This window comes from Leuciscus leuciscus, assembly GCF_965113295.1.
Source record: "Leuciscus leuciscus genome assembly, chromosome: 10".
In the NCBI taxonomy this organism is placed as follows: Eukaryota; Metazoa; Chordata; class Actinopteri; order Cypriniformes; family Leuciscidae; genus Leuciscus; species Leuciscus leuciscus.
In genome coordinates, this window is record NC_138734.1 from 21,477,918 (window position 1) to 21,493,424 (window position 15,507).

The 15,507-nt window shown below is 38.0% G+C and overlaps 1 protein-coding gene across 1 annotated transcript in view; it reads right to left on the bottom strand.

The window, feature by feature from the left end:
- Positions 1–15,507, bottom strand: part of LOC309508491 (uncharacterized protein) — a gene marked incomplete at both ends in the record, with an annotated part of 398,710 nt that overhangs the window by 268,491 nt on the left and 114,712 nt on the right. Inside the window, one exon of the mRNA XM_082183140.1 lies at positions 5,054–5,142. The remainder of the gene's footprint in view (positions 1–5,053; positions 5,143–15,507) is intronic.

Consider the following 15,507-nt stretch of genomic DNA (forward strand, 5'->3'; position numbering starts at 1 on the left):
TTTATTATCAGGAGTTTCACTCTATGACATCTGTAATGCGGCAGGCAGGTCCTCACCGCATACATTTGTTAGATTTTATGACTTGGACCTAGGCTCCACTCCAGGGTCTAGGGTGCTTGTTTCCTAGTATGCGCATGGTCTTCATACAGAACAGGCATTTGTCATATGGCGTAGTGGGTATAGGGTTCCCACCGCGTCTCGACGCAGCTCGAGTTCCCTTGAAAGGGAACGTCTCAGGTTACGTATGTAACCCTGGTTCCCTGAGAGGGAACGAGACGCTGCGTCGCCTTGCCATACTCCCTGCATGCCTGTGATCGACTTGCTTCGGCTTTTCAGAAGCTAACGCGATCTGTGTCAGCGGGGCTGCCTTATAGTTTCCTGGTCGATGACGTCACCCGCCTATGACGTCTCGTCTTTCCATTGGACTGATTATACACGTGCTTCACGACGCAATCACGCAGGGCGTTCCCACCGCGTCTCGTTCCCTCTCAGGGAACCAGGGTTACATACGTAACCTGAGACGTTCTCCAAGGTGCTTTTTGTCTGCCACTCTTCTTCCTGACTTTCACAGGAGCAATATCATCAATTACACTTTTAACTTTTGAGTTAAAAGAATCAAGGAGAAAATCAACAGAGTCAACAGATATGCTTGGTGTTAAGGATATAGCCTTCATAAATAGTACAGTAGTGTTCTCATTTAAGCATCTCTTCTTGACAGACACAGATCTAGCTTCAATGGCAGGAGAGATCAATATATCAAAGAAAATACAGAAATGATCAGACAGTGCTACATCCTTAATAACAATCGATGAAATGTTTAGACCCTTACTGATAAGTAAATCTAGAGTGTGTCCACGATTGTGTGTGGGTCCATATACATGCTGAGTCAGATCAAAAGTTTTTTAAACCGTTTTGATTTCTTTTGCCATATTGATTTCTGCATTATCTATGTGAATGTTAAAATCTCCAGCAATGGCAAAACAGTCAAACTCTGAGGTAATTGTTGATAACCGTTCAGTAAAGTCCTCAGCAAAGGCTGGAGAGTATTTTGGAGGCCTGTAAATAATGATAAGTAAAATGCGTGGAGCACCTTTTAACACACTACCCAGATATTCGAAAGACGGGTAATTCCCAAATTGTATTTGCTTACATTGATAGATATCTTTAAAAAGAGCAGCTAGACCCCCACCTCTCTTAACGGCTCTGCAGACACTCATAAAAGTAAAGTTAGGAGGGGATGTTTCATTGAGGATTGTTGCACTGCAGCTGTCTTCTAGCCAGGTTTCATTTAGAAGCATAAAATCCAGGTTGTTTGTGGTTATTAAGTCGTTGACTAGAATGATTTATTTTTAAGTGAGCGGATGTTTAAAAGTACTAACTTAACAGTCTTACTTTTTTGTCCCCACAGCAATCTTAGTTTGACGTGTAATAGGCACCAGATTAGTTGGGTTTGCTGTTCGGCTATTGAAGGCCTTAGACTGTCTATCTTGTAATAGAACAGCAATAGAGAAAGATACAGGCACACTGGGTTCCCGCTTGTTCTGTAAACATTTGAGAAAGTGGCCATACCGGCTATATGCTGAGGGTGTCCATGACGAAGCTCTGTTGTATGTTCCGTCAGGTTTGGTGGTCCCGTAAGGAACTTTGTTTCAAGAACTGCAATCCTTTGTAAAAGTCTGTTGCAGTTAGTGCAGCAAGTAGATTCTTGAACCAGAAGAGGCATTTTCTCTCTTATCCTTATGAATGTAGGCAGTTGTGTTTTCCTTTCCCCGGAATGTAACCTGGTCGGGTAAAAGAATTCTGCGTTTTTGTAGTAATCCAAACTTTGTCGTTTGAGCACTGTGCTGTTTGCTGAAGTTAAAATTAGGTGATAAAAGGAGATAAAATATAAAAATATAGGAGATAAAATATAAAAGCGATAGAACTAAGCGCGGAGCAGTAAGCACGAGCGTCCGAACAGTAGCTGAGCAGGAAGTTGTGTACAAATACAGTTATTCTCTTCCTCTGGTCCCTGCCACGTTGGAACAGCTCCGTGGGGCTCGCATCTTCTCCAAGCTGGACCTGCGTAGTGCCTATTACCTCATTCGGATACGCGATGTTGACGAATGGAAGATGAAGTTCATCACTCCGGCAGGCCACTATGAGTACCAGGTAATGCCATATGGCCTGTCCAACTCACCCTCCGTATTCCAAGGCTACATGAATGCGAGTTCCTCACACCATCAGTCCAGGTCCAAGAATTGCAAGGTGGATGCCTTATCCCGTCTGTATCATCCTGAACCTTAAACCTGTTCTCCAGAACCAGTTCTCCCTCCAGCCATGGTAGTTAGCCCAATCAAATGGTCCCTCGACGATCAGATCCTCTAAGCCACCCGCACCGAACCTGCTCCGCCGGGAGGTCCTGAGGGACGGTTGTATGTACCATCCGCCTGCCATCTGTCCCTCATGGGCATTGAGCTCTGGACACCCAGGCAGCCAGCGTACCCTCTCGCTCCTACAGGATTGCTACTGGAGGCCCAACATGGCCCAGGATATCTCCCGATACATCAGAGGGTGCTCAGTCTGTGCCATCACCACCACGCCAAGGAAACTACCCGAGGGACAGTTGGTACCTCTGCCGATACTCAGATGTCCCTGGTCCCACCTTGACATTGACTTCATGACAGACCTTTCTCCATCCAACCATCACACCTGTGTATTTGTCGTCATCGACCGCTTCTCCAAGGGCTGTAAACTCATCCCTATCAAGGGCCGGCCCACCGTATTTGAAGCCGCAGAACTCCTGTTCCAACAAATGTTCCATCATTAATGGTCTACCAGAAGAAATCGTATCGGATAGAAGACTATCATCAGGTTAGTGAATCTATCATCAGATTACCATCCGCAAACCAACGGCCAGACTGAGCGCAAGATCCAGGAGATCGGGAGATACCTGTGGTCATACTGCCACCAGCACCAAGACAGCTGGAGCTGCTACCTCCCCTGGGCGGAGAAGGCCCAGAATTCCCTGCGCTAATCCACCACTGGGTTTACTCCGTTCCAATGTATCCTCGGCTACCAACCTCCTCTCTTCCCCTGGTCCAGAGGTTCCAGCTGTCAATCACTGGTTCGAAGAGAGCGATAGGGTATGGGCACTCCACTGTATCTCCAGCAGGCAGTGCGAAGACACCAACTCCAAGCGGATGTCCATAGAGCTGAGGCCACCCAATACCAACCGGGACCAAAGGGTCTCCACCCGCAACACCCGTCTTCGCCTGCTTTAACAAGGTCACCTACAGGCTCAACCTTCCACCTCACTACTGTATTTCACCTTCATTTCATGTCTCCCTCCTGAAACCCTTCACTGAACCTCTGTCCTCTTTCCCTACAGAACCTACCACGGACAAAATACCTCCTCCTCTAGATGTCGCTGACGAGGACCTAGTGTACCGAGTCCATACCATCCTCGACTCATGGCAGCAGGGTGGCCGCCTTGAGTACCCGATCGACTGGGAGGGATGTGGTCCAGAAGAACGCTCATGGGTGTCTCGGGATGGCATCCTGGACCCGTTGCTACTAACCCAGTTCCACGAAGATCACCCTCACAGTCCAGCCCCCCAAGGCCGAGTCAACCACACCATCACAGCTTCAATCATCACTCAATCACCAGGACCCGCCCACTACTGCACTCCCTCATCAACACACCCTTTATATGCCCCGTTCACCTTTCACTCCTTGTCTGGTCTCGTTGCAGCATACACTGCTTTATGTCAGACTCCTTACCAATCTACTCACCTGAGATCGTCTCGTCCTGTATCCAGTCTCCATCCTGTCTTCCGTCCGTCATCCTGATCCAGATCGCCTGTCTTCGTGTTCACTCATCACCTGAACAGAGAATCCACTTCAGTAATCCAAGTCACCATCATTCTACAAGTCACCATCCTCTCATCATCATCTTGTTCCCGTTGTTCCACCACCACTCTGCTTTTAATAAACACTGTGTGCACCTAAACCTGTCTGTCTCCTGTGTTTGTTATAATCCAAAATGCAAATCAGCATAATATAGCGCCACCTAATGTTGGAGAGATGCACGTCTGCGACCCTTTGATGATCTGCACATTTGGCACATCCTGCCAAGTTTGGTAGGTAAGGTCTGTGATGATGTTACAATGATGTAAGGTCGTTGTAGGTTACAACCTTGTTGTAGGTTACAAGGTTACAATGATGTAAGATGATGTTACAATGATGTAAGGTCTGTGATGTCCATACACATTCGGGGCAGACAAGAAGATGATCAGTGAACAATGAAAATTAAATTTGAATATAAAAGCTGAATATAAATGTTACTAATTTGTAGCTCAAGTTTAAACTGGGTAACCATAAAGCCATCTAAAAATAGGCATTGATATCTAGAACCTAAGTCAAGTCAAGTCAAGTCAAGTATATTTGTATAGCGCTTTTCACAATACAGATTGTATCAAAGCAGCTTCACAGTATTAAATTAAAATAATACAACAAGGTTTGTTTCTAGTGGAATTTATTGATTGATAAAATTAAATTAAATATCCCCAACTGAGCAAGCCAAAGGCAACACTGGCAAGGAACCGAAAAACTCCATCAAGTGACCTAATGGTGTCCTAAAACTCCATCAGGTGACCTAACGGAGAAAAAAAAAACTTGGGAGAACCCAGGCTCAGTCGGGGGCCAGTTCTCCTCTGGCGTTTATGAACTAGAGGCCGGATTGTAATTTGAACTGTAAGATTAAAAATATTATATGAATGCCTGGCTGAAGAGATGCGACTTTAATCTAGTTTTAAACTGGGAGAGCGAGTCTGAGCAACGAACAGTATCAGGAAGACTATTCCAGAGTTTTGGAGCCAAATGTGAAAATGCTCTCCCTCCTTTGGTGGTTCTGGATATCCTAGTGTAGCAGAGCGGGCGTGGTTCAACTCAAATTGCTGTAATTTCCGTGACGCACACCAAGGAACCGGTAACCCATGCTCTTATACGCACCGGATGCCAGGCCATTGGCCAAACCATAACAAGTAGGAGGGGTCATAACCCTTCCTGCTACACTAGGTATGACCAAAAGCCTTGAATTTAGTGATCTTAAAGAGCGCGATGGATTATAGGGCGATAGAAGATCCGTTAAATAGACTGGAGCTAAGCCGTTTAGGGCTTTATAAGTCAGTAGCAATACCTTGTAATTAATACGGAACTTTATAGGTAACCAATGCAGTGATGATAAAATCGGTGTTATATGATCATAATTTCTTGATCTAGTAAGAACTCTAGCGGCGGCATTTTGGACTAACTATAGCTTGTTTATTGAGGATGCAGGACAACCAGCTAATAAAGCATTACAGTAATCTAGTCTCGAGGTCATGAATGCATGAACTAACTTTTCTGCATCAGAAACTGATAGCATATTACGTAGCTTAGCAATGTTTCTAAGGTGGAAAAAGGCTGTTTTTGTAACATATGAAATATGATTTTCAAAAGACAGGTTGCAATCGAGTATAACACCCAGGTCTTTTACTGTAGAGGATAAAGTAACAGGACATCCTATGATGTTAAAATTGTATTGTGCGAGGTTTTGTGGGCGGTTTTTTGAACCGATAAGTATTACCTCTGTCTTGTCTGGATTTAATAAAAGAAAATTACGCGTCATCCAATCTTTTATATCTTTAACACACTCTGTCAATTTGGAAAATTTAGCGTTTTCATCCGGCCGTGATGAAATATATATTTGAGTGTCATCAGCATAACAATGGAAACTAATTCCATGTTTCCTTATAATATTTCCAAGTGGCATCATATATATTGAGAATAACAGAGGGCCTAACACAGATCCCTGCGGCACTCCATAGTTTACTGGAGTTATGATCGATTTTTCTCCATTTAAATAGACAAAATGGTAGCGGTCAGATAGGTATGATTTGAACCAGCTTAAGAGTGATTTTTTGGAACAACTTAATTGGTACTTTATTACAACTTTATATCTACTTTCATAATTGCTTCTAATATATTCAAAATATAGTTAAAGTGCACTACACAATATAATGACACGCAATTAATGTGATTTAAAATATACTTTAACCCCCTGAGGTCTACGGTATCGCCGGCGATACCAGCTCGCTTTTTTTTTATCAATGTAAAAGAAACTCATAAATACTCTGTTGACTTTGATTTTCCATAGGAGTTTCATACATCAATCGATTCTGTTAAATGTGTATTATTTTTGTGTATACTCACAATAAAAACAAAGTGTTGTGCTTTTTGCCAAATAAAGAAAAATAAACACGAAGCGAGTTCTGCCTTCTCTCTGCCAGTGAAGTCCATTCTGAAACGCGTCCGAAAATGAACAATAACTCAGCGGATACTCAGTCAAACAGGCATACAGACACACAGGCATGAAGCTTGAATTCTCTTCTTTTAAATGAAGTAATTTATATAAAAAACAAATATTCTCATCTTGTGAAATCTGTATTAAAAGAGAGCGCGCGCTATTCAAACGCAAATGACTGAGACGATACGCCCACATATCAGCTCGAGAAAACACAAGTTTATTCAGATCAGTGTACTTGTCTACACTGTCTCGCAGCGCTGTGAGGAATAATAATAATGGAAAACTTACCTCAGAAGTGCTGGTATTTCGAGGAGCAATGGATGGAATAATGTAGTAAGTTTTTTTTTTCATTCTCAAGTAAATCGCGTTTCTGTGTGAATGAATGAACGGCAGAGATGCGCTGTTTACCACAACTCGCAAAAAGACGGTTTAAATTTGAATTGTGTTTCTGTGTGTGAATGAATGATCTGCTTTTAGCAAACTATTTTGCTATACTGAGTAAAATCGATTGAAATATGTTGAAATAAAATGTATTTGTATAAGCAACGTATTAAACTGCAAATTAACATTTATATTCCTTATAATAAAAACGAAAGACCTATTTTACAGACAAATGAAAGACAACATTTCGTTGATTAGTTTTGGATAGATTACACATTTTTACTGTAAAATATCTGCCACCTCAAATAAGCTTTTGTTTGCCAATTTTTGCTAATATGTTAAATATAGTATGTTTTGTCAATGTAGGCTATATTCGAAGTTTGAAATATGTATGATAAAATGTATACTTTAGTTTTTACAAAGAAAGATTACACTTCAATTGTTGTTGTAATTGTAACCTTTTTAATAAAAATATATATATTTACAAGGTAGATGTAAACAAATTTTAAAAGGTAAATATAAGCATTTTCTTTAAATAATTTTTATTGTGTTTTATTATTGACAAATTTGGGGAGAGGATACATATTCCAAAACTGAAAATAAAGTATGAGAATTAACTGCACAATTAATAGACATGTTTTCCTTGGATATTATACAATTTGCAAGCAAAATTTGTGAAAAAAATAAAATAATTGACATGCTTCCAACTGTGAACCAATTTGGTAGAATATATATATATATATATATATATATATATATATATATATATATATATATATATATATACTGTATATATATTGCTCTTGCATTCTTTCTTGTGGCTATACGCTGATTTCACGCAGCCGCCATTTTGAAATCGAAAGTGAGGCTCCGGTGGGAAGAACCCCGGAAGTAAAGATAAACAACAATGCCTTGGATTACCAACCTGAAGCTGCTGCCGCGATTTACACTATTGGATGTTAATATCCAATATAGGATATGTATATAGTTCATTCCTGCTTCGTTTTTTACATTCTGAATTATATATAAAAAAAATATTTTATTTCTAAATGAATTTCACTGTATATAGTCTAAAGTATGAAAGAAATGTTTGTACATTTTTAGAATTGACACAACATCATTAAACACAACAATACGCCATCGCATTCACGACTCTCCTGTGATTAAAGGCGACACTTCCGGTTTTCTTCCCACCGGAGCCTCGCTTTCGATTTCAAAATAACGGCTGCGTGAAATCAGCGTATAGGTGACACACCTGAATGAATGGCTCATTAAGTATGCGGGCCCCATTGTCTCCTGAGGTGTGAACCACTACATATGCATGATGCTGTTGAATGGTTGACGCCCCTTGCGCATATTGCCTTTACAAACAAAAAGTGTTTTACAAGATTTAAATCAATGTATTGTGTTATGTGAATGATAAGGGCAGGAAGATTTTCACATCATTTTGAAGAAAAAACTCTAGGCAAAGACATCAATTAGTCAAAAGTCTTATTGACATGTATTTAGTATGTGTTTTGTGGCCTTATTTCAGAAACTTTAGTTTTTAGTTTTTTCAATAACCATGCATAAACATTATTCTCTCAAAAATACAAACATGTACATGCATGTTGCTCACATATTATGGTAGCCCTGTTTGTGCTAAATAGAGTGTAATTATACCTTTGCCATTAATATGTTTATAAGCAACTGAAAAAAGCACAAATGTCAGGGCATGTCAGAACATCTCAAGGACCCCAAAACCCCTCAGACCTCAGAGGGTTAATGTCAGTTAACAGTACACTTAAGTGTGAATTAAATGCAATGTTACAATCAACAAAACTAACTGTAAAACCCTCTAAATTTACTGACAAAATAATCTCTAAAAGAAGTACATACAAACCTTTCTGTTGATGCACAAGAAAACCCCAAGAAACACTATGCATAAACACAAACAGTTTTGGAAAGAGACCTTTGGGTAATGCTTTACAAAAATATATTAGTTACCTACTTCATGAACTAAGAATGAATAATACTTTAAGCATTTATTAGTCTAAGTAAGATAATATTAGTCTTGGTTAGATCATGTTGGCTAAAAAATAAACTAATATTAACAAATGAGACCTAATTAAAAGTTACTGAACCTTGTTATTTAGCTCTTAAAGGGATGTTCAGCAGAAGAAAGAAATTCATACAGGTTTGAAACAACATGAGGGTGAGTATATGATGACAGAATTTTCATTTTAAAGTGGAGTATCCCTTTAAACCTTTACCAGCACCAACATTAAACAGGACCAAATGCTTACTCCAGCATTACAGTGAATCTAAGTTTGTAAAAAAAAAAAAAAAAAAAACACTGAAGAACTCCAAAAGCACAAAAACCAAAATGATTTGTCACCCAATTTTTTAAGTTGTTGGAAAGTGCTGTTTATGTCAATGTCCCAGATGCTCTCCAGAGTATATGTGAATGGAAATGTTTCAAAGATGCAGGAAAGTCAGAAAAAATGCCTTAAGGAAAAAAACAAAAAAAACAAAATCTGTTTATAATACAGATCCAGTCCATTATTATATTTGGCTCAATTGAATGAAAGAGATAGATATACAGTTGCGCTTCAAAGTTGATATACACCTTGCAGTATCTGCAAAATGTTAAAGGGATAGTTCACTTTGAAATTAAATTTTGTTATGTTTTAGCTTACCTCAAGGGCATCCAAGATGTAGGTGTCTTTTTTTCCGCAGTAGTTTCAATTTTTATATTTTTAGGTCAAACCGTTCTTGTCTGTCAGTCATATAATGAAGGTCTATGGTCACCCCCTAAAGAGCAAGCACAGAGTCCAAATTAAAACAATTCCCCATCGTCCAAATTAAACAATTCCCCATCGTAAGTACACATTGATGGCCTAAGACACGAAACGAGCGGTTTGTGTGAGAAAACGAACAGTATTTATATCGTTGTTATCTCTTGAACACAACCGCGTCCAAATGATCTGAGGGCGCGGGCGGGTATAGATATATACACTAGATGTCGCCTTGGCTACTGCAGTTCATTGGAACGAAACCGTAGCCAAGGCGACATCTAGTGTATATATCTATACCCGCCCGCGCCCTCAGATCATCTGGACGCGGCTGTGTTCAAGAGGTAACAACGATATAAATACTGTTCGTTTTCTCACACAAACCGCTCGTTTCGTGTCTTAGGCCATCAATGTGTACTTACGATGGGGAATTGTTTAATTTGGACGACGGGGAATTGTTTTAATTTGGACTCTGTGCTTGCTCTTTAGGGGGTGACCATAGACCTGCATTATATGACTGACAGACAAGTACGGTTTGACCTAAAAATATCAAAATTGAAACTACTGTGGAAAAAAAGACACCTACATCTTGGATGCCCTTGAGGTAAGCTAAAACATACCAAAATTTAATTTCAAAGTGAACTATCCCTTCAACAATTTTAGCAATAATATAGGGATCACAAAAATGTATACGTTTTATCTTTATTTAGTACTACCCTGATGAAGCAGTTTATTCTGCAAGGTGTATGTAAACTTTTGACTGTTAACTGTTGATGAATGTGTGATGTGATTGATTACCTCAGTCATCAGGGCCACATCGTAGTAGAAAGCTGGGCAAGGTTCCTTCTATTTCCCACAAACACCAGGATTCCACTGACTACGCCATCTTTACTGACACTGGGCTTAAAGTGATTAAAAATAGAGAACCTTTTTATTGCTACTTTACAGGGAATTAAGCATAACTTTATTAATTACACAAATATAGATATATGATCCATGCAAACCCAGGACCAATGCAAATTAAGAAAGGTATTCTTACATTTTAAGCTTGCCCCACATATCTTCATGAAGGATGTTCCTGTTCCTGTATTTACCACGGTTGACACAGCAATGCTGCAAGCCTTCTTCCTTTGGTTTGTTACCTATAAAATATATGATGATTATAGGTGCATGTGTAAATGCACAGGTGGGAATTTATTACTTGCACATGCAAAAGATTCAAAACATTTAAAAGCTATAGGGATAGTTAGTGACTTGAACGTAGTGTTTTAGCTTGATCAGGATGTGCTGTCATGATAAATCTTGTAACATCACCTCATCAATACAGGTCTGTGATTCCACACCGCTTGCACTGTATCTCCAATAACAAATATGAACTAATCCTGCAAAATGAATGTTTAAATCCAGATAAACACAAAAATATTACATATTCCAAAACAAATAGTAATTGAACAACTCTTTAAATACAAAATGAAATTGAACACATTACAAGCATTTTTTCTAGAGGTGGGTAATATATTAAATATTTATGGTGGTTATAAGATTGATTATTTGTATTAAATGTATATAAACGTCTTCGAGTGTTACAATATTGGATCAGCATTCAGCAAATGTTTAGTAGCTTGTTTAAAATAATTTAAAAAGTCGGTTTAGTTAAAAAAAAAAAAATCGGCAACCAAATTCCTCGAACACGACCACACACACCTTCCTCACATTACAATGTAAGACATTATTAGAATGCAATCATATATAAATTATTGAAAACATGATTAATTCACCTCCCGAGTCTATTGAGTTTATAATATCTGTGATTAAAATGCACTCAGCAACTGACATGTTACGGTGAAAAAAAAATTAACTAAAGAAAGCATCAATATATACTTACTTGACTGATTATTTACAGCATAACGTCTCATCTGCAAACAAACATCCAAACGTGGTGCTCCTTTTGTTCTCTTGTTTGGCTAGCTTCAGTATCATCACGCATCGCAAACGGATCGCAAAACAGCGCATTTTTCAAACTCTAGTGAAGTAGTGCGTCATAATGACGTAGTATTTCTCGCGCATGCGCATTAAACAACATATTCATATACCATGCATTGTTAAATGTTATTTCAGCTTTTCTGTTTAAGTTGTTCTAACTCATTGTGTTGTTAAACTCTGTAAGTTCACAAAACTTTACTCATTAACCTAACTAAAAGTTAATCTTTTTTTTTCAATGTAGTCTAGTGTGATTAAAATTAAATGTATTTAACTGAATTTAAATGCAAATTCATTTTGTTTACATTTGTTTAACTTTTGCTCGCAATTAATACAATTTTAAATGTGTGTTTAATTGACTTAGAACAACAATGATATTGAAAGTATTATGTTCACAGATGTAAAGTAGCTACAACACATTACTATTAGACTCCTCTCATATATAACATTTTATTTTCAAATATTATGTACAAAGCTGACACTAGTTGAGTTCATAGAGCAAGGGCTGGTGATAAAATGTCAACAATAAGTTGTACTGGATTATACTGTATAAGCAGATGTATTGGAAAAATACATTTCAACTGCATAATGCACACATATAGACAAAACACATTTAAAATACATTAACAAATAAATTTTGGACAACACACTTGAGTTGGAATTAAAATCAATTATTTTCCATGTTTTCCATTAAAACTGTTATTTTATATTTTAGTCAATACATCAAAATAAATTCCCTTTAATAACTTATAACTTTAACTTTAATAAATTTAAAACACTATAAATCATAATTATTTAAAATGTATGTTTACAAAAAAACTTAGCAAACATTACAAATAGCATTTTTTAAAACATACACTTAAGTGTGTTTATAAATATTGTCATGAAAGTGTTCTTTCTTTAAGTAACATTTAATTAGACATTATTAAAAAGTGCATTTGTAAAAAGTGCACTTAAGTGTGTTTATAAAAATTATGATGAAAGTGTACTTTTTTAAGTTAAGCTTAATTAGACATTATTACAAAGTGCAATTTTAAAAAGTGTACTCAGGTGTGTTAAGAAATATTGTGATGAAAGTGTACTTACTTTAAGTTAAACTTAATTTGATATTATTACAAAGTGCATTTGTAAAAAGTGCACTTAAGTGTGTTAATAAATATTGTCATTAAAGTGTATTCCCTTTAAGTACACATAAGTGGTCTTTAATTGTAATTTTATTATATTATCTGCAAGTGCACTTTTCAAAAAGTATACTTTTATTATTTTAAGCACACAAGGAGTGCGCTTTCAATACAATTAAGCATACTTCTTTTTCACAAGGGTAAACAGGCATTCATAACCGTGAGCGCCCACGGCGAGGAACGAGCAGAACAGAGTGAACGTTTTTTAGTTAATTCCTACTTCCATAGGAGTTCATTGAAAATGCTCGCTCTACTCAGCACCATTATTCAAGTCTGTGCAGACATCTGTATTTTACTTTAAGTTAGCGATTTAAAAGCCCCCAGCGGTGTCACACGTCGATTAACCGACATCCCTAATATATTTATATATATACACAATAGGCCTACCTGAAAGAGAATTTAGCTTGCCCGACCAGAGTAGCCTGATTAGAACGTCAATGACAAAAAATAACTTGGGAATCACAAAAAAACGAGAGATTATTCAAATTTTATTACATTCATTTTAAGTTGCAATCAACAGTTGATAATAAATGTATTACTGATCAATGGTAACAAGGTTGCACTGCTGAGGCTCGTGCAGCTTCTCCAGGAGAAACGTAAACAAATGAGCGCAGCACACAAAAAAGAAACCCAGTTAACAACATACTGACTATAAAAATTACAAATATGGAGTTTTTATATATTTTATAACCTATGATAGAGTTAAGCAACCTCACTTGACGAGTAGGCTACTGTTTCCTGAATACAATCACGATTGAAACTGTGACATTGATTTCATACAACAGGTTAATAAACAGTTATAATTAAGTCACTTACATTTTAGATGCAATATTGAATGTTTTTGTTCTGTTTCAGCAGCAAAAATAGTTAAACAAAGATCACAGCAGAACCGTCGCGCATCTCACAGCAACTTGTTTTCTCATTACTGAATGATTCAGCATTTAGAACGAATCGGTTGACTCAAAGATTCAATGATCAATCCATAAATATCTGTCTCAATCATGAATGACTCAGTCATTCGAACGAATCATTTGAACGAATGAATCAATGACTCGCTCATTAAGACGGTCGCCTGGCGACACCTAATGGCGGTTTAGTGTTATGTTTAAAAGTATCATTCTTTCCAACGTGTGTGCACCATTATCAATGTCCGTGCGGACGTCCGAATTTTACTTTCACTTTTATATTAGCGATTTAAAAGCACCCGCTCGTGTCACACGTCGATTAACCGTTGGGAAAATATCCTCACAGTCATATACCTAATACATTTATATTTAAATACAATATAGGCCTACCTAGTAAAAAGTTTAATATACTATTTTTATATCCTTTTGGACACAAGAGGGCAGTATAGCCCTATGTTTGCTTTTTTGTTGAACCAAATAGCACTAAATAGCCTGTTTTTAACTTTTTTTATACTTCTTGAATTGCAAAAACAGAATAAAATGGGTTTAGTTCTAATATTTGTATAATTTTCTATAAAAATAAACGGTGTATAATTACATTTGTAGAAGATATGAGATGTTTTCTGATTCCTTTTTTGACATTACTTTAATCCCTCGCCATATCAAAACCGTTTGAGATATTTATTATCCGTTCACAATTTAGAATCTGTAATGTATTTTCATCATGTTGAAAAAGTTTGGTGTGAATAAAATAAACCACTTAGCAGGAGTGGGTAAAAATGCAGAGGCTGAATTTGCAAATAAATCCACATTCAAACCAAAATATCTGACTTCCTATTGGTCAGAGCTAATGGCTGCAAGTTAGAAAGTTGTCCGGCTCGATGAGACCAATATACGTACTTATTTTTGTAATTGTGGGTAAAACTAACCCCCCCACTTTTGTCAAAAACATTTTGAAAGTGACACACTTCCTGCTACCAGTTGGTGGCGCTATAACTTTGACTCACAATAGTTACATTCATCTGATCGGCCTCTTACTATGAACACACTGCTGAAGTTTCATCAAGATCAGTTAATGTGTGCAGAAGTTATAACACTTTGTATTTCTCTTTTCTCGCCATAAATTCGTTTCCTCGCCACGGCCAAACCGTTCGAAATATCAAAAATCCGTCCGCAATTTAGCATCCTCAATGTCTTGACTTCATGCTGACCGAGTTTGGAGGCGATTGGATGAATTCTCTAGGATGAATACATCAAATTCCACGGCATGCGTTTTCCAAACAACCCATAATAGCCGACTTCCTGTTGGGCGGAGCTAATAACTTAGAGTGCGGAAGTTGTTCGGCCCGAAGAGATCTATATGTGTACCAAGTTTCATATTAATTCATGCAAGCGTGTTTGATATATGGACCAAGTTTTCAGACCGTGTTCAAGGGGGCGCTGTTGAGCCCCCCTGCCACGCCCGGGTACCAGGTCCAGCCCGGCCCTGATGACCATGGGTTCTGACCTGTGTGAAAAGTTTCAAGAGTTTTTGAGCACGTTAAGGGCCCCAAAAGCCCCTGAAACCTTGAAAAACAAAGATTAAGTGGAATAGACACCCCCCCCCCCCCCCACCCCCACACACACACACACACAGACACACAGAGAGAGAGAGAGAGAATTCTCCAGAAAGTCCACATTCAAACCAAAATATCTGACTTCCTGCTGGTCTGAGCTAATGACTGTAAATCAGAAAGTTGTCCGGCTTGATGAGAACAATATACGTACCAAGTTTTGTGATTCTAGGAAAAACTAAGCCCCAATTTTTGACTAAAGGTGGCGCTACTGAGCCATTCCACCACGCCCGTTTCTGAAACTTTGCACATGTCTACTGGATAATACATGTGATGTGTCTGTCGAGTTTCATGCATTTTCAAGCATGTGAAGAGTCTCAAAAGCATCCGAAAAGAATATTAAAG